Source organism: Myotis lucifugus, unplaced genomic scaffold (assembly GCF_000147115.1).
Source record: "Myotis lucifugus unplaced genomic scaffold, Myoluc2.0 scaffold_77, whole genome shotgun sequence".
NCBI lineage: Eukaryota > Metazoa > Chordata > Mammalia > Chiroptera > Vespertilionidae > Myotis > Myotis lucifugus.
This window is the reverse complement of record NW_005871125.1, coordinates 262,959-281,641: the sequence shown is the minus strand read 5'-3', so window position 1 is coordinate 281,641 and position 18,683 is coordinate 262,959. Positions and strand designations below refer to the sequence as shown.

General features: G+C 42.4%; 1 protein-coding gene across 2 annotated transcripts in view; it reads left to right on the top strand.

The window, feature by feature from the left end:
- The window catches only part of SULF1 (sulfatase 1), a 158,235-nt gene that overhangs the window by 20,996 nt on the left and 118,556 nt on the right, over positions 1–18,683 (top strand). The window contains exons 1-2 of one of the 2 annotated variants that reach the window (XM_023755414.1): positions 5,373–5,575; positions 12,828–12,922. The gene's annotated coding sequence lies outside the window, so the exon portion shown is untranslated. Of the gene's footprint in view, positions 1–5,372; positions 5,576–12,827; positions 12,923–18,683 lie in introns of those variants that run through there. The other variant, XM_006090596.3, reaches the window with a different exon arrangement.

Here is an 18,683-nt window from a genome sequence, read left to right as displayed (position 1 = left end):
CCGGGTGAAGGTATTCCTGCCTCCCACTTTTTAAAAGGAAAACTGTCAGGAAACACAACTGGGTCAGACTATCTCTCACTTTCCCTGTGATTTAACAAGTGAGGAGAAATAACATGGAGAGGCCAGTAGTTTTAGGCAGACCCTGGACATCTGAAATTAATGTTGGGACGGTTATAAAATCTCAGGTAAAGCATATAATCTCTCTGCACCCCAACTTCTGTACCTTTTTAATGAGAAAATTAAACTAGATCAAGAGTTTTTACATCATTTTTAGAAAACCCTTATTTCAAACAAAATTTAAAGTCACTCTATAAAACAGGCAGAAGGGAAACTTCCTTGTTTGAAGCCAATAAACGGAGCCCAAGCCCAAATGACCTGGCCTCCCCCTCACATTTGCCCCCTCACCCCAAGATTCCTGAAACATTTTCTTGAAAGCGCAGGGCTCCTCGGAACCAGTTTGAAAGCCAGCAGGTGAGATACTATCCAAGGTTCCTTCCAGCTTTCAGCAGAATGGAGAAAATCGTAGGCTGGAGTGAGACAGATTTGGGCTCAGACCCTAGTTCTGTTACTTCCTAAGCTCTATGTCCAGTTTCCCCATCTGTCAAGTGAAGATATCAACAGCTCTCTAGTAGGACAATTGCTAGGTTAAGAATGTACATAAAGCCTCTAGTTCTCGCCAGTGCCCGCGACCCAGTGGGGAGTAGCTGTCATAAAGGTTACGAACCTGACTTGAGCAGAACAAAGCGTGGGAAGACCCTATACTTGAACTACTAAATTACACTGAAACCCCTGTCATTCCTGAAGCCTAAACCTCAAGAACTTAAGGCTAAAACTCCTCTTTAGAACCTGAGTTGGTTTTTATTGTTCCAAATTCGTAGGGGTGGGAAAATTCTCCTAATTCACTGAACATTCTGCATGCCTTGGAGAGCATGTACTGTGTGGACACACCCCACGTCTCTTAAATGACACCCTGGTCAATCCAACCACCACTGATGGAATTTAAAGCACATTGCTTTCACCAAATAATGATAGGGGAAATGTCAGTAAGAACCTTTTAATACTAAACCACAAGACACTCAGTACCTAACAGCTCACATTCGATATTTCACTCCATGTCATAAAACAATTCAGCAGAGGAGCTGTTGTTCATTTGGCGAGCTGCTGTGATAGCCTGCATTCTTTCTGCAGTGGAGGAGTTCCCCCAGAAAATGCATCCCATCCCAGAAGTCTGTGATTTCTGAAAACCATACCTTTGGGGAATTTTCCTGGCATTCTGTTAAGCACCACTTTATAGTTCTCTAATGTGCAGTACAGTAAATGCCAACATTCCTGCTACCCTCACCACCTTACATCCTAAAGGGAACTGACTCAAAGTTTAGAAACACTTTGCCACCAAAGTTTATATATTTATTTTTTAAAATATTTATTGTTGAGAGCATTACAGATATTCTCTCCTCCCCCCCCCCCCATCGCCCTCCTCCACCCAGTACCCACCCCTACCCAAGCCTTTACCATCCTATTGTCTGTATCCATAGGTAATACATATATACATATAAGTTCTTTGGTTAATCTCTTCCCACCCCCCTCTTTCCCTCTGAGATTCATCAGTCTGTTCCATGTTTCCATGCCTCTGGTTTTGTTTTATTAATCAGTTTATTTTGTTCATTAGATCCCTCATTTGCTTATTTTTATTTTTAGATTCAATTGTTGATAGATATGTATTTATTGCCATTTTATGGTTCATATTTTTATTTCTTCTTCTTCTTCTTCTTCTTCTTCTTCTTCTTCTTCTTCTTCTTCTTCTTCTTCTTCTTCTTCTTCTTCTCTTTCTCTTGCTGCTTTTAAGATTCTCTCTTTGTCTTTAACCTTTGGGATTTTAATTATGTTGTGTCTTGATGTGGGTCTCTTTGAGTTCCTCTTGTTTGGACTCTCTGTGCTTTCTGGACTTGTAAGTCTATTTCTTTCACCAGGTAGGGAAAGATTTTTGTCATTATTTCTTCAAATAGGTTTTCAATAGCTTGCTCACTTTTTCTGGCACCTCCATAATGAGAATGTTGGTATACTTGAAGTAGTCCCAGAGGCTCCTTACACTATCTTCATATTTTTTATTCCTTTTTCTTTTTGTTCCTCTGATTGGGTGTTTTTTGCTTCCTCATATTCCAAATCATTTATTTGATTCTTGACTTCCTGTACTCTACTGTTGAATCCCTGTAAATTATTATTTATTTCAGGTAGTATATGCTTAATTTCTGACTGGTCCTTTTTCATGTCTTTGAAATTCTCACTAAAATCCTTGAAAGTCTCACTAAGTCCCTTGAAGCTCTCATTAAGGTCCTTGAGCAATTCTGTTTTGAACTCTCTATCTAGTAGTTTGCTTGCTTCCATTTCATTTAGTTCTTTTTCCAGAGATTTCTTCTGTTCTTTCATTTGTGACATGTTTCTTTGTCTCTGAATTTTGGCTGCTTCTGTGTTTGCTTCTATATATTAGGTAGAGCTGCTATGTCTCCTGGAATTAGTAGGATGGCCTTGTGTCCTGAAGGGCCCCTCAGCCTCCCCAGTCACCTGAGCTGGGCACTCTAGATCAGCAGTTGCCAACCTTTCAGACCTCATGGACCACCAGTTGGCAACCGCTGCTCCAAAGGTTTCCTTAAACCAGCGATTGCCAACCTTTTGGACCTCATGGACCACCAGTGGTCCACAGACTACTGGTTGGCGACCACTGCTCTAGATGCATCCCTGTATGGACTGTGCGCACAGGATTGTTGTAGTTGAGCCTCGATTACTGTTGGTGTCATTGGGAGGAATTGACCTCCAGGCCAATTGGCTGTGAGGACCAGCTGCAACTACAATGGAAAAGCTGCTATGCAGGAGATACCCCTATGGAGCAGGACTTGCTTCAGTGGGGCTTTGGTGCTTAGTGAATGTGTTGCTTATGGATGTGAAAAGTTGTAACCTGGTATGGTCTGAAGCTGTCCATGGAGTCCACTAGCTCTGGGGCCTCCCTGGAGGTGCACAGTAGCCACTGCATGGGGCTACCGGGCAGAAGCTACAGAGTGATTTGAAGATGACTGCTACTTGTTTTGGGCTTAGAAGTGCCCAGGCAAGGCCAAGCTGTCTTTGGCTTCTATTGATAGGTATGGGGAACGCTGATGCCAGCTGCTGCTTGTTTGAGAGATTTTAGCAAAGTCTGAAGCCTGAGTAAGGACAGGCCATTCATATAGAAAAGCCACTGTATACAGCTTGGGTGGGGCTGTAAATTGGATGGGGGCAGGGTCTCAGGGAATCACCAGGGCAGTGTGAACAATGTGAGCCAGGATGATGTAAATTCCAATATGGCTGCCAGGCAGCTCTGCAACAGGCGGAGGTCTCAGCACAGGAACAGTGTCCCCTGCAAGCATCCCTGTCTGGGAGGAAGCCACCTCTGAGTGCTTGCTCTGATGTTAGACAATCCAGTTCCTCCCTGTATGTCCCTGGATCTGCCTGAACTGTTGCCCCAGTGCTGGATCTCAGAGGGAGTGAGTCCATGTAAGTTCATGTTCCCGCCCTTTAAGAGGAAATGCCTGGATCTCCAGCAGCTTCTGTGTAACTCAGCCACAATCCCCACTGATTTTTATAGCCCAAAGTTACAGGGACTTCTCTTCCCAGTTTTGGAACCTTGGGCTGGGGGGCTGGTGTGGGGATGGGACCCATCGCTCTTCACAGGAGGCCTCCACAGCTGAGATATCCCTCCTGATTGAAAAAAAAACATACATGGGTGTCGATCCAGCCTGTTCCATGCCTCCGTCTCTCCTACCAGTCTCCATGTGCTTTCTTTTTTATTTCTCTAGTTGTAGGACTTCCATTCAGTCAGATTTCAGGCAGTTCTGAATGATGGTTATTCTATATTTTAATTGTAATTCTGATGTGGTTATGGGAGGCGGTGAGTGCCTGCATTTACCTATACTGCCATCTTGATTCTTCACCACCAAGTTTAGATGCTCCTTGCCACATTTTATAAAGCTTTATTTTTTTAATTTATGATAATTTGTGAACACACACAAAAGTGAAGGATATCACAAACCCCCATAAGGCTACAACACAGTGTCAACATTAATACTTCACTATCACATGGTGGCTTTCACCTAAGTCCAAGGAAGTGACATAGAGCCCCTTTCACTCCAAGACTGATGGCCCAGGTAAGATCAGGTTGACTGTCAGTTAAACTGAGCCTACACACGTTAAGCAACAGCTTTAGGCAGACCCCTGGGCTAGCCACCCTGGAGAATCACCCAGGTTCCCAAACCTCTGAAGCCAGACAACAGGTGAGGAACTACAACAGAAAAGCAGAGTCAGCAGGGAAAAAGGGAAGGTATTTGGGAAGGCTTTTGTGGGAAAGATGGGATTGGAACTGAACTTCGAAGGAAGTGGGAGTGAAGAAGGCATTCCTGGCAGAGGAGGGGGACATGAGGAAGGGTGGGAAGTCAACTGCTAGGCCATTTTGGAGACTGCCTCCTATCTGAATGTGCTGGGGTAGGTGAGGCAGCAGGAAATCAGTGTGGAGGCCAAAGGAAGCTTTGAATGCCAGGAGGAGGAGATTCCTTGCTGTTGGGGAGCAGTGCCCAGAACAGGGCAGGATAATAATAATCTAAAGAAAACAGGAGGTCCACGGTTGGGGCGGGAAGGTAGCAGAGGTGACCCAAGGTCTGGGGTAAAGAACCCTTCTCCTGGGTTGTTGCTGCCACCAAGGAAAGAGCAGAGACGGCTGGAGGATTAAAATAGAGGGTTGGCCCTGGCACCGGGAACTCCCTACAAACCGTCATTAAGAAAACAGGAGACCAGGAATCCAGAGAAGCAGCAGAAGCACCTGGTCTGACTCTAAGAAACATCAGTGTTTACTAAGCACTTGGTGTCTGGAAAACCTGCCTTTCCAAATACCACGTCTTCCTCATCTACTCCATCCTGCCACAGGCAGCTACTGTGTGGGGCGCAGGGGCAGGGGCCGGACCATGTGCCTGGAAACCCAGCTCTATTCCCTCCTCCCCTCCCCCCGCAGCCCTCCCGCCTGTCCCCCCTGCTGCCTGCGGCCAGCTGCAGCTCCCTGTTTGTTTGCGGAGGTTTGCATACTCAGATTGAGTTGCCTTTTTTCCAGTCAGTTCAGCAGTGTCCCGAAATTCACCCCCAGTGTAACTTCTGCCTCGGCTCCTCCTCTTCTTGGAACTGCCTTTTGTTTGGCAGCCTTGGTTCTATGGGGGTGTGTGATGATAATAATCCTCCGGCTTATATAACTCCCTTCATCTTGCAAGCACTTGGCAGACAGTCCCGCATGAAGTTTGGGGCCAGTGTCAGGCCTGGTGGCTATAGCGGCAGATAGGAAACCCCAGCCTGAGGCTCGGGGGGCCAGGGGGCCAGGAGGGAGGGCAGCGAGGGTCAGAGGCCAGGCCTTCCTGGCTCCTGTTGCTGGGAGGTCAGGGGAGATAAGAACAATGACTCTGGCCTTCAGGAGGAGGGCGGTCCCGCTGCCACCTTCTCTCTGCTACTCTGCAGGCTGCCAGTGCCCAGAGCGTGTCCTCTGGAGAAGATTTTGAAGGCAGCCCTCGTAAGTATGATGTCTGCTTTTTCTTTAAAAATGAAGGAAGCAGACTTTCCTTGCTGTCTAGTGCATTTCATGTTATTTATTCACTGCAGTCCTTTCCCTCATCCATCTTCTTAGGTGATGGAAAGTGTGTTTTGGGCCAAAGTTCTCCACCCAATGGGGTCCCTCCTAAAAATCATAGGAGGAGTATGAGGTTCCTGTGATAATGCACTTAACCAAATAGCCCAGGCGAGGTGCTAGAATTGGCCCCTTTCTCCGAGTCCTGGGGGTGTCTGACTGTTGTACACACGTCTCAGCCTAGAGAGGAGCCTTGACTGTTCACCTGGCTGGTTAGAGGCAACAACAAACAGTGCAACAACTTTGATCTTCAGTTTCCCTGCTTTCGTGCTCACAATTTCAGACAAACATAACTGGTGGAAATTTCTTTTCACAATATGAAATAGATGCCACTTTTCCTTGTAGGCTTGACACTTGCACCGGCTTGTGTAAACTCTATAAAACGCTGTAACGCTAGTGGACTTGTGAATTATTAAGTTTTTCACTGCGTAGCCGAAGGGTCTGGATACTAAAAGAACGTGGACTGGCAAAACCCATAGTTTTATGTCTCTGCAAAGAATGCTAAATTAACAGTAATTTTCTCAGGGATGATGCTCATTGCTTTGAGAAACTGTCTTTCAACAAAAGGGGGACTTAAAAACTCTTGAATAATACTGAGAAAGGTACAATTTCTACACACTTAGAAAGTATGATTTGGCCGAACCGGTTTGGCTCAGTGGATAGAGCGTCGGCCTGCGGACTGAAGGGTCCCAGGTTCGATTCCGGTCAAGGGTATGTACCTTGGTTGCGGGCGCATCCCCGGTGGGGGGCGTGCAGGAGGCAGGTGATGGATCTTTCTCTGTCATCAATGTTTCTAACTCTCTATCCTTCTCCCTTCCTCTCTGTGAAAAACCAATAAAATATATTTTAAAAAAAAAAGAAAGTATGATTTGCTAATTGAACAAGCCAAGAAAGTAAAGTTCTGTTTTGGGTAGTTGTACAATTTGCCTTTATAAAACCACGATTATAACTTGGTGCACTATAAGATACAGAAAATTACTATCTTTATTTCAGGTAAGGAATATAATTTGATAATGTAGAAACGCAAGACTTCTCACTTTTAGTAACATAAGTGCTATGATTAATGCACTGAGCTTTTTCTCTTTAGATAAACAGATGTGCAAACTACCTATATGTATGTATGTGTATGTGTATATGTGTATGTGTATATATATATTTTAAAATTATCCTGAACTCTTCCATTTGCTGAATTTGTCTAAGCTCAGTACTTTACCTAATAGTATAATATCCAAAATGGACCAAGTGGGAAGATTTCCTGTCAAGTTTCAGAATGCAGTAGTTATTTTTTTCATTATTTACCCAATAAACACGGGAAACCTAATAATATTATGTCTGTGTTTAAGAGTCTGTTTATATGACATTTCCACTTAGAATTCTCTGGGGCTTCCAAGAAATTCTAAGGCATAATTAAAGTTGAAAGTGAGCCTGGGTTCTAGTTGTTTTTACCCCTAAATTTAAAAGTGATCTGTCAACACTAAATTCTATACTCTAGCTAATTTAATTACCAAGATCAGCCACATAATCTCAACGTTAGCCTTAAAGGCATATTTGGTCATAGTAGAAAGAACACAAACTCTGATGGGATCCAATCTGAGGCTTGTTTTTGCCATCATCTGGTTATATGACCAGCATCAAGATTTTTAAGATTTTCAGCCTCAAGTTTCACATCTGTTAAATAAGATGAAGACTATTGACCCCAACGAGAGGATTGTTGAAAGGAATAAAAGAAAGTAATATGTACAAAAATCCAGCACAGTGTCTGAAAATAGCAGCACTTCAGTCAACTTTAGGGCTTTATCACTAACTCTATTTTTTCATCTTCAATTCAATTCCTTCATTTATTGAGCATCTACTATGTACTACATGCTGTGCTGAGCACTGGTAATTTGAAGGTGAATAAGATCAATATCCTGCCCTGGAAGAGGAGGCAGGGAATTTTCTTAACAGTGTAATACCTGCAAAAATAGAAGAGAATTTAAGATTAAGTGATAGAGATGAGGCCAGAGTGATGATCTCTCCTAGTGAAAGTCAGGAACTGTGGAGGAGCCTGGGAACAGGACCTGGTTTCAATTGGTGCTCCAGTATTGAACCTAGTGGAGGCCGGAGATTTCATCAGGGACCCAATCGAGGGTGTTCTAGGTGCTTAATGCTAAGATGTTTGGACCAAGTACTCTAGTAAAACTCAAACTCATGCATGGGCCAGCTCATTATTCACAAAAAGTTTGTTTTGTAGGTTTACATCTATATCCAAAGCTTAGGCTGAAATGTAAATCAACTATTTTGCTAAGACATTATTTGGTTCAATAGACTATGTTGTTTATTTATGGTTTGCTTGTCGCAAACTCATCTCAAGTGATGCAAGCATTATAACACAAGCGCCTTAACTCACCCAGGTTGGGCACTTTCAGGATCACTAATCAGTGGGAAGACAAGGGAGGACTTTGCATGGGCTGAGCAGGTGCAGAGTAGATATTATCCAAATTTTAGGGAAGATTTTATATAGATCATGTATGATCCAGTATGAAGTGTGGGTTTGGCAAATGTGTGAAGGTGACAATACTATAAGGTAGGAGACCAGTTAAAAGAGGATTATAGGGTACAAGTGAGAAATGCTGAGGTCCTCAGCAGGGTAGATTGACATTAAGCCACAGATCCAGAGATATTTAGAAGGCAGAACATTCTCAACTTGGGAATGAAGGAAAAGGAAACATCTGTGATACTAGTTTGGACTTGGGCAACTGGGCACTATAATGGAATACCATAAAACAAGAGGGGTCACAAGTTTATAGAAGCAAATTGAGTTAGTTGAGTTATTGTTGGGTTGAGGTGTCACAAGAGATTGCAACACCGAGTAAAAATCAAAAATAGGGGTTTTTTTTAGTATAAAATTGAAAATATCTTGGAAATTTTAAAGAGAAAAGCTGGACTCTCCCCATTATGCTCAATGTCCCCAATAAATGTCAGTATCCAGGCTCACTGGCCCCTGAGATTTCATCTTGTATCCCTGCTGTTGACTAGATGATTTTCCCATTAACATTTCAACAGGAAGGCCATGTCTGGGGCAGTCTTGACAATAACTATGTCTACTCTCAAAAAAAATAATTGTTACTTCCACTGAGCCTTCAGAAATGAGCAGAGAGTAGGAAAAAAATCTGTGGGCCAGTAGAATATTTATTCATAAAGAGCACATATTCATAGAGAATGCGTATTCATCAAGAAGCAGTCTTTTCCTTAGCCAGTCTTTCTCACTTCCCTTGAATTGGGGGACCCAGTCAGAGACTATAGTAAAGGAGGTAATTTCTAAGCCAAAGCATTGCTTAGCCTACAACCATTTCTTCCTTCTTCAGTGTGAGTAGGAAGTTTTCCCCATATGCTTGAATGGTGCAAAATAGGGAGTGAAGGGTGGGTAACATTTGCAAATTTTTTAAAAGATGACAAATAGAACTTTAACATTTAGAATGAATAGAAAACAATCTCATTAGCAGACAGGAAGCTGTGACTTTTTAAGTCTTTGAGGTCTGATTACTTGATAACCTTAGTTTTCTGATAACCTTACACCCATCTCCGCTCAGCACTTAATCTTCTATGGCAAAGCTTCTATCAGGTTTCCTGGATTCCAGAGTTCTTACCCCACCTAAACACTTCAAAGCAAATACCATTTATTACAAAAGGGACTTAGCCCCAGACTTAATGGCTAGTCTTGAAAAGTCATATATATAATATTCCTTTCTTATGGGTAAACTGTATCAACACATTTACAAATAGATTTAAGAACCTGGAAATATAGAGAGTTTCATCACTCATCAGAAAGATAGTGTTTGGATAAAAAGGGAGGGGGGGGAAGAGATAGTATTTGGTTAAAATCTGAATTCTATCTGGTTTCTGATGGCTTACTTCAAAATTTCCCAAACTCCAGAAGTTATCTTTGGCTCTGAAAAAGGTTTCTATTGTTGGTAAAACGCTTCCTCCGTGAAACAACAAAAAAATGAAGAGTCCCAAAAAGAGAACTTTTACTAGCTCAGTTATACAAAATAATCACCAAATACATACTTTAGAGGAAGATGAGCTTGCGTCATGGGCAAGGTTATTGTTTAAAGAAGGAGCAAGAGAGACTTGGGGAATTCCCATTCTCACAGCTCCGAGTAGGAAGAATGTACTGAGCTTCCATATATGGTGCTGGCCATTCCACATTTCAAGTCTTAACTTCTCAAGCAAGTGCTGCAACTTCACAAGCTTTTTGGGTTTGCTGACATGATGATTCCCTCCAGGCTGGTGCTGCCTGAGCCACTGTGCTCCCTACACAGTGAAGAGTGGATAGGGTGCAGCCGTGCTGTCCCCAGACACCTGAGTTCAGAATATTTTTGCATTTGGCTTTATTTCTGAGCTCTGTGGAAAGCTGGAAGCTCCCCAACTCTCTTTTGGGTTTGGCTTCCTGTCCACATGTTTTCTGGTCTCATGTCATTGTGCATGAAGTAATAGTCCCACATGCGTGCATCGTCACAATGGCAAGGTTCGTGTGGTTCCGTGCAAGTTTTCTGACGAGGACACTCTGGACCTTCCACCAACTCCTTAGGGAAGGCCGTTTGGAACTGGTTATTTATTACTTAACAAGGACAAGGGAGCAAGAACAGCGTGCACTTCTGCAGCAAGACTAATGCCATTTGTAGGAGACAAATAAAGGACGGCTGCCTAAGAAAAATAAACTTTTACTTTACACATCTGTCTAAATGTATATGTGTGTACAGCGTAGAAAAATGCCTCCAGTTTACAGTTTAAAAATATCAGTTACTGGTTCAGCAGTTCCCTCTGAATGGCGCTAGTGTTTTACACTGAGGACTGTTATTTTAGTGACTTTTTTTTTTTTTTGCAGCAAAATCTGATGAGTTTACGAAGTTAGAGAGCCAGGAAATGCAGCTCAGTTTCTGAACAACTGAGAGAGCCAAGAGAGGGAAGTTCAGTCATCCACTGGCTTTATGGCATGGGTTCGTAAGTGCTAAGTGCAATAACACTAATACAGAGAGAGAAGCCAAACCAAACTTTTAAAGTGCAGCTCTTAAACCATCAAGCTTAACTTCCCGCCATAGTATCAGCAGGTGAAATTCTGGCGCACACCCACACTTGGTTATGGATGGTGATGTCAAATCAATGGGCATACGTGCCAAAGTTTTATAGAATTTTAGAACAGGAAAGGATCTGGAGGTCTTCCAATCTTATATTTTATTTTACCAACAGAGAAACTGAGACTCAAGAGCTCTCTCCCTCTCTTTCTCTGAACACACACACACACATATTTCTGAGTCATGCACTGAGTCACTGCCTACAGAAAATATAGGTCTGGCTTAAGGAAAAGAAAGGGCAAGTGACCCAGGGCTAGGCCAGTGGTCCCCTGATCCATTCAGGATTGTGTGGCCCAGCTTCAGAGCTGGGGGCCTACAGGTTATCCTTGCTTCAAGAACCATTCAGGGTCCCAGATTAGCTTTTTTTGGCCAAAACTTGAGTAAACTCCAAAACAAACGAAGGATCACTGTGTGACTAGGTCCTGACTTTCCAGCAATGCTCAGTTCATGGAAGTTACCGGGGCCGCATTATAATGAGCGTATGACATGTAGACAGAACCTGGGATACAACCCTCGCGCTGAGGACCCCTAAGACCTGCCCAGAGAGACAGGTCGTCACTCACCGTGGAGACAGTGGAGACTCCATAGCTAAATGCTACACTGTGTGGCACAGATTTCAGCTTGTTTCTACCAGCCTGGGGTGCTCACAGTGTCACTTCCAATGTACATTCACTTCGGGAGGTCACGAGGTGCCACGCAGAACTGTAAATACCAACATTTCTATGTCGCCCTGGAACATACTTAAAAAGTGGACATCTGCGTGATGCTTATAATAATTTGTAATGTTCTCAGAGACATGGAAATAGAGAATATAAACAAACTAGAACTCATCCACTCCCAAGAGAGAAGAAGCTCAGGGGAGTGATCAAAGGGCCGCCTGGGTTGGGCGTGCCAGATGACAGAGGGTGGCGTAAGCGGGCGGAGGAGTCAGCTTCTGTTGGGAATGGAAAGAGATGTGATAAGAGTGATGTGGGAGAGAAAGTCCTGCAGCAACAAGCCAGTCCCAGGGAGGCCCTGCTGCAACAATCCGCCCATATGAGGGAAGCTTCTGGAATAGAGGGAAGGACCTGGAACCGCCCACGTGTATCCTGAATCCCCAGGGCCAGTTCAGAACAGGAGGAGATTCCTGGTCTCTGTACTGAGGGAAACAATCTCCACCCATTACCTCATTACCTCTGAGATTCCCCTCGCTGTATACCGGGGGAGTGAAGAGGTAAAAAAATAAAAAATAAATGCTCTGAATGAAATGCTTTAATATTTACATGGGCAAGAGAAATATTTTTTAAATGTAAAGGAGATTTTGAGTTGTTATTATTTGTCATTTTCCTGTTCTTGTATCTTATATTTCTGTATAAGATATATATCTTATATTTCCTCTTCTATCTCATATATCATATCCACATTTATATATGATGTGTACATGTTAAAATGGGCTATTTGGCAGCAAGATTGCTTCATCAAATACTTAATGCATTAAAATAGGTGTTTCCTCTTATTCACACTATCTAAGTTGGCTTTAGTCACATTTTTTCAACTGCCGTAAATGCAGAATAGAAACAAATTTAACCACCTGCAAATGTTTACATTGCTGTTCATCAAATAATAGCTTGCAGCATTAGAAGATTTTATTATCAGCACATTTTCCTTTAAAATAGATCTCATCACCTAAAATGAGACCTCACTCAACTTTTAAACCTGAAACACTTTGTAAACTTTTAAAAAGAAACTCTTTTTTAATTGTTTTTATGAAATCCAGTCAAAAGAATAATCTGAAATGAATCTAATGGCTAGTCTTTCCTTTGAAAAGAGAGTCCAATGGAAACGTCTACAAAAGGACTAAATTACCCACAATTCTTCAAGGTTTCTGGCAAGTGATTGTAAAAAGAATCAGGTTGGATGAAATTTGGAGAATATTATTCCTACCAATGTCCGCCTTTGAAGTGTGAAAGGGCAACATCTGAAAGATAAGAGAAATCATCGATAAAATGCACTGACAGCACTTTTGCGTTTCTCCATTGTAGGTGCCAACGGCCACCAACCATCATCTGAAGAAGGGGAATTTGGCAAATGATATGCAGGTTTTCCAAGACTGAGTCATTACAGAAAACCTTCAAAGGTACTCATATCAAATATTTATCTCTTGAGTAATTGACCCAAGGCGCTGATTAAACCTGAGCACTCCATGCCCCTTGACAAGGGGAACGGTTCACAGATGGGCAATTTCAAAGACACTGAAGAGTCTTGCACCTTCCTGTGGTGTCATCCTTCTTGGGTGAGACCTAAAAAGGGCCTTCCATGTGGCAGAGCGATTTCATGAACTTAGAAAAATGGGTATCTAAAGAATCACATAACTTTATTAACATGTCATGAGCTGTTCAGGACGCTTAGGGGAATTCGAGGGACAGTGAATGGCAGACCAGCTACTCCCAATCATTGACATTCTCAGGAGTAAAAACTGTACAGTGGTCACCTGTCTTGTTCACAGCTTGCCTTCACGGTTTCTTGCCTTGGCCATGTCGATATTAGTGTCAAGACTGTTGTGGGGCCAGGGAGAGTTACAGAGACCCACCTCAGCAATACAAACCTGCTTGCAGAAATGTTCTTAGGGATGTTGAGTCACATGACTTTACACCCCCAAGAGTCTTTTCTCAAATGTTAACTTTGAAAGTAGTTCCCTTCCACCCCCCAACCAAAACTAACCCAATGGGCACTGTTGAGTTTCTCTTGATTTCCAACTGCACCTCTTCAAAATCTTTGCCCTTGGCTTGATTTTATTCAAGCCTTGTATTGGCTCAGGTTGGCTTGAAAAAGTCCCCTAATTACTGAAAAGTTCATGAACCTCACACAACACAACAAAACAAAACCTTTAACAAGTCTGGCCTGAACTTCAGGTTTGTCTTTTAAGAATTTAGCCAACTTCTCTTTCTAATACTTAGAGAATTAAACATTGTGTCTTTAAACTACAAATGGCAAGTGATGACAGGAAATGGCTGGAAGTGTATGGGAGACTGTGGTTAGTTCCTTGACATAAAATCATGATCATTGGCAGTTTTTCCATAACTCGCTGAGCTTTGTCTGCAGGTGGTCTGGGGGATCACCAGTAATGTATTGGACGCTGGTTAGCCACAAGCCCAAAAAAAACAGGAAGAGGAGATAAGCTGAAGTTTAGGTCTCCTTACTTCAGAACTTTAAACAGGAGAGGAAACAATTCCAAAACAGAAACTAAAACAAGATACTTGCTTCGAAATAAGGTCAGTGAACAGAGCTGTGATTTCTTAAGAGTTCTTCATCTCCTAGTGTCAGTTTTCCAAACCTTTTCTTTGTGAACTTCTAGCCCAACACATCACTTTTTCTGTAGGAAAGAAAAGAATTGCCCTTCAAAATCGTGCCATTCAAAATGAACTACACAAGAGTCTGGAACACCCTTCATAGTGGAGCTCCCCTATGTCTTCTCAAGAGTCTGGAACACCCTTCATAGTGGAGCTCCCCTATGCCATCAGCCTTAGTTTCTTCTGAGTGTGGAGAGGCCACTTTTCTGGGATGCCATGTTGTTCATTACCTGGCCAGTCATCTTTCATTTCACACTTTTCTCCCTTCAATGGGTAATTTCACCACTTTAAGCATTATGTGCTTTTCCTTCCTTAGCATGTCCTTATTTTGAGAAAACAGAAATGTGTTTACTCTAATACTGGACCAAGTTGGAATCTCTTGTTCAAATTTAACACACTTGACACCTTTTTTCTTAAAAATCTGTGTGCCTCCTACGAGAACAGACTGCAGTCTGCGTTTTCTGGCTTTGGACTGGAAAATTCAAAGTCCGACCAGCTGCCAGCATCAGAGGTCTCTGCCCCTCCTCATCTCTCCTTTGAGAAGGATTGGATAGGTAGCCGAGTTCCTTCCCACCATCACATCTGTATTCATAGACCTACAATCCTCCCAGTGGGTCAATTCTGTAGAAAGAAATCAGCCTTTCTCTGTGCACACCGACAGTCAGGCTTGTCGAATAACGTCCACTTTAATGGGCCTTCGGGTTTCAAAACGCTGCCCTGTGCATTTTTGATTGCCTGTCTGCTCGTGTCATCTGGGTATAAAGTTCTTTCATTTAACATTTTTCCAGCTTTCAAAACTGCTTACCTGCAGTTCATTGAACTTGGCCTCATCTCCAAAATACATAACGCAAAAAACAGAACCAGGAGATGTTACAAGCAAATCTCAGAAGCTGCCCAAGGGCCCCCTGACTGTTCGACTTCCAGAAGATACTGTCTTGTTCCAAGCAGAAATAGGTTGTGTTCACAGAGAATAAGGCACCAAAAGGACAATTAAATTTCACAGCTTGTGGGGAGATTTTGAGGGTTCTTGTCAAAAACGTTCACACCTGTGGAGCAGACTGCTATTTTTGTGGAGCCTCGTTAGTTGTTGGCTTGAGATACACCTGCCAAAATCTGAATGGCCGCTATTGTACCTTCTGGACTCAAACATGGCCCTGTCAGACAAGGTTAGGTGTACACAGATGTATAACCTAGAACAGCGACTATGTTGTTTGTAAGGAAATTAAGACGTTTCCTAGCCCTGTTGATGCCGATTTGGGATGGAAAATTTTATCCTAAGCCCGCCTTAGCTGTGCCTGCCTGGCACTTTTTCTTTTTTTTTTATGTTACTTTAATTATTTAAGTTATACTCAATACATTCATTTCAATTTAAGTGATTTTTTAAAAATAGTTCTCACAGTCTAATAGTAAACTAAATGTCATCAAGGAATTGATTTCAAATGTGGACCCTAAAACCCACTAAAATTATATTCTTCTTGGTATCCAGTGAGCATTAAAATCTTGGTCCAGAATATTAGGAGCTGAATTGGGGTGCGCTAAGAAGCAGTGTCTTAACTTTGTGATCACTTCTCATTAACATTTCTCATTAAAGAGGGCAATTTATTACCCAAAGTCCTAATGTTAGTTAAGATAATGTATTTGCTGTAAAAACAATATAGTATCCACCTAATACGTAATTTTTTAAGAGTTCAGAAAACCACACACACTTTACCCAAGCCCATAATTCTTTCCTATATGATTATATGTTATATGGAATCATAGAAAATTGCTGCTATCAGACTATTTTTGACTTACAAAAGCAGCAGTTTCATATGGCACCACCAAATGAAAACAATTTTATTCTGTTTGTGTTCATTTACCTTTATATCAAACCTGTGTTGTTTCTGCATTCTCTGTATAATTCATGGTTGACATTCATGTGTCATGTTCACGATGGATATGGGACATAATAGTTGCTTTGGCTTTTTTCCTGTAAAAGAACAGAAAACTCCATACTTAATACCTTCCTTCACACAGCCATTCTCATTGATTGCTTCTTAATGCCAGTTTTTAAACTAGCGAAAACCAGTGTCTTCTCCTGCATCATCCTTTCTCCCTCTGCACCTAAATACTTTCACATGTGAGTCTGCATACAAACCTAAGTGACGAAGCCAGCATTGGCGTGCACAGGCATCCACCTCTGCACTCATGTACAGACACAGTTAAATGGGTCTGTTTAGACAATACATCCACCAAGCCGGCCAGTTCGTGCTTAAAGAAAATACCAAACTCCAATGGGACGAGCAGCATTGTCCTCACCAGGCTGCGCGCCTTTAGTGGGATCCTCTCCAGTCTCCTCGGACTGAGGCCTGTCCCAGCAGATGGCCCTCTCAGTATGCTCGAGCTGCTGGTAGAATAGCGCTTTGTCTAATAGGACGAGGGAGCAAACTCCAGGGACGTGGACCGACCAGAGGAAAACCCTTTGCTCTTGCCATAAGGACACATTCAGGCAGGAAGTGAAGAAGAAAATAGCCATTCCCCTGGGGATGGGGGCTAGGGAGTGGGAGGGAGGGAGCCAGCAGTTTAATTCTGCTGAGGGGGGGTGAGGGGGATAGTCACAAGTGGAGATCAAGAAAAAAGAATGGGATGATGTCATTCTTTATCCTGGGACAGTCACTGAAATGAAATCAGGTCACACACAATGGTCTTATTCTGTGCCCTGAACCATAAGTGTTACAAGAGATTACTTCATGGTAATGCTTTTTAGGACGGGTCTAAGGACCCTGCTCACATGAAAGGGCCTCAAGGCACCTTTAAGAGCCCTATGAAGGGCAGCATCATTCCATCCAGGGCTGAGCGGGCCCACACTAGGTCCGCAACATTTGTTTAAGGTCACTAAGCCACAGTTGAGGATAAATAAAGTGTCTGGATTCCTATAACACAGTGAATTTCATGAAGCGGAACTCAACTGCACAACATGGTATCAGGTCAGATATTTTAAATTGGTGCTTTTTTTTTTTTGCAGGATCATTTTGAATGACAATCTGAAGTTAAGGCAGAATATATTTCTCAATACAAAGTTGGCACTTCCTGGGAAAAAAAATACTGCCTTGTATCATGTTAGGGCACTTTTAGGGCTGATTAATTCTGCTGACAGAGGAAGCATTTGATCTGTGTTGATCAGAGTTCTTAGAGCCACTAGAAGCAGATATATTGAATTTTAGGTTCCTTCTCTCAATGGTGTCCTAACTTAACCTCATTCATCTACTTAGGTTTCACACGAGGGCCTCATCATTACAAATGAAGATTTTCTAAGATGTTATCCCTGGACTAGTTAGGTCACAGGGTCAAATCCTGTTATTAAGATTCTGTTGTTTTTGCATTAATAGTGCTTAAAACAAGTAAGTCATTGATGGAGGCTTTTTTAAAGGATATTTTGGCTGTGTGAGCCTTTATAATAGTAGAACTGGAACAGTGTAGGCTTTTTACATTGGCATCTGCAGTGCAGAGAATTTGCAAAACTTAATGTGCAATTTTGGGAAACCACTGGTTTTCAGGTGCATTCAGGGACCTGGCCTGGCCCTTCTCTCTCTTGTAGACGATACAAAAATGTAAAAAATAAAAGTGGAATATAGTGGGAATTCATATTTGTTCTACGATTTCCTCTCAAATTATTAGGGGATTTTGTGTGGTAATCTAGGGTGAAGAGGAAGGAAGGGGTAGATTGTGGTCATCAAAATGGAAAGAGACATATCTTGCAGGAGCCTTTTGGGGGGCAGATTCTAACATGAACTTCAGTGATTTCTGCCTCCCTTTTAAATTAAAGGTAATTAGGCTATAGGGCATTTAAAGTAGAATAACTATTTAAAAATAAAAAAGGTAACCAAAATATTTTCAAACAAATGGTCAACCCCATCAAAAGTTCCCAGGATTTTAAGACAGTGTTTAATTTTCTTTTCTGTTTATTTTCTAGTAGGCTTTAAAGAAATCTAAGTCCATTGTCCACAGCCAGTGGAGAGTAGCTTCTAAAATGCAGGTGTTACTTTAAGCAAATCCATTATATACAAAGCCAGTAAGTCAGGCATGACTTCCTATAATGGGACTCACCATAAAATTAATTTTAAAATTATTTGCTTTTAACATTTTACTCTCCTCCAAAAAAGATTTGATATATTTTCTGCATTAAAATGTACTTATTTATTACATTAAGTAGGTCTGCCCAGCAGATTCGATCCATCCTACTTAATCCTAGGAGTGGGTCTCCCGTGGTTGGCAAACCGTGGCTCACGAGCCACATGCGGCTCTTTGGCCCCTTGAGTGTGGCTCTTCCACAAAGTACCACGTGCGGGCGCGCACGCACAGTGCGATTGAAACTTCGTGGCCCATGCGCAGAAGTCGGTATTTTGTGGAAGAGCCACACTGAAGGGGCCAAAGAGCCGCATGTGGCTCGCGGGCCATGGTTTGCCAAGCCGCAGTTTGCCGACCACTGGTCTAACCCAACATGGTGGTGCTCAGCAAGGCCCCGTGGCCCTGGGAGAAGGGCTGAAGGGCTATAGGGTTTGGGGCATC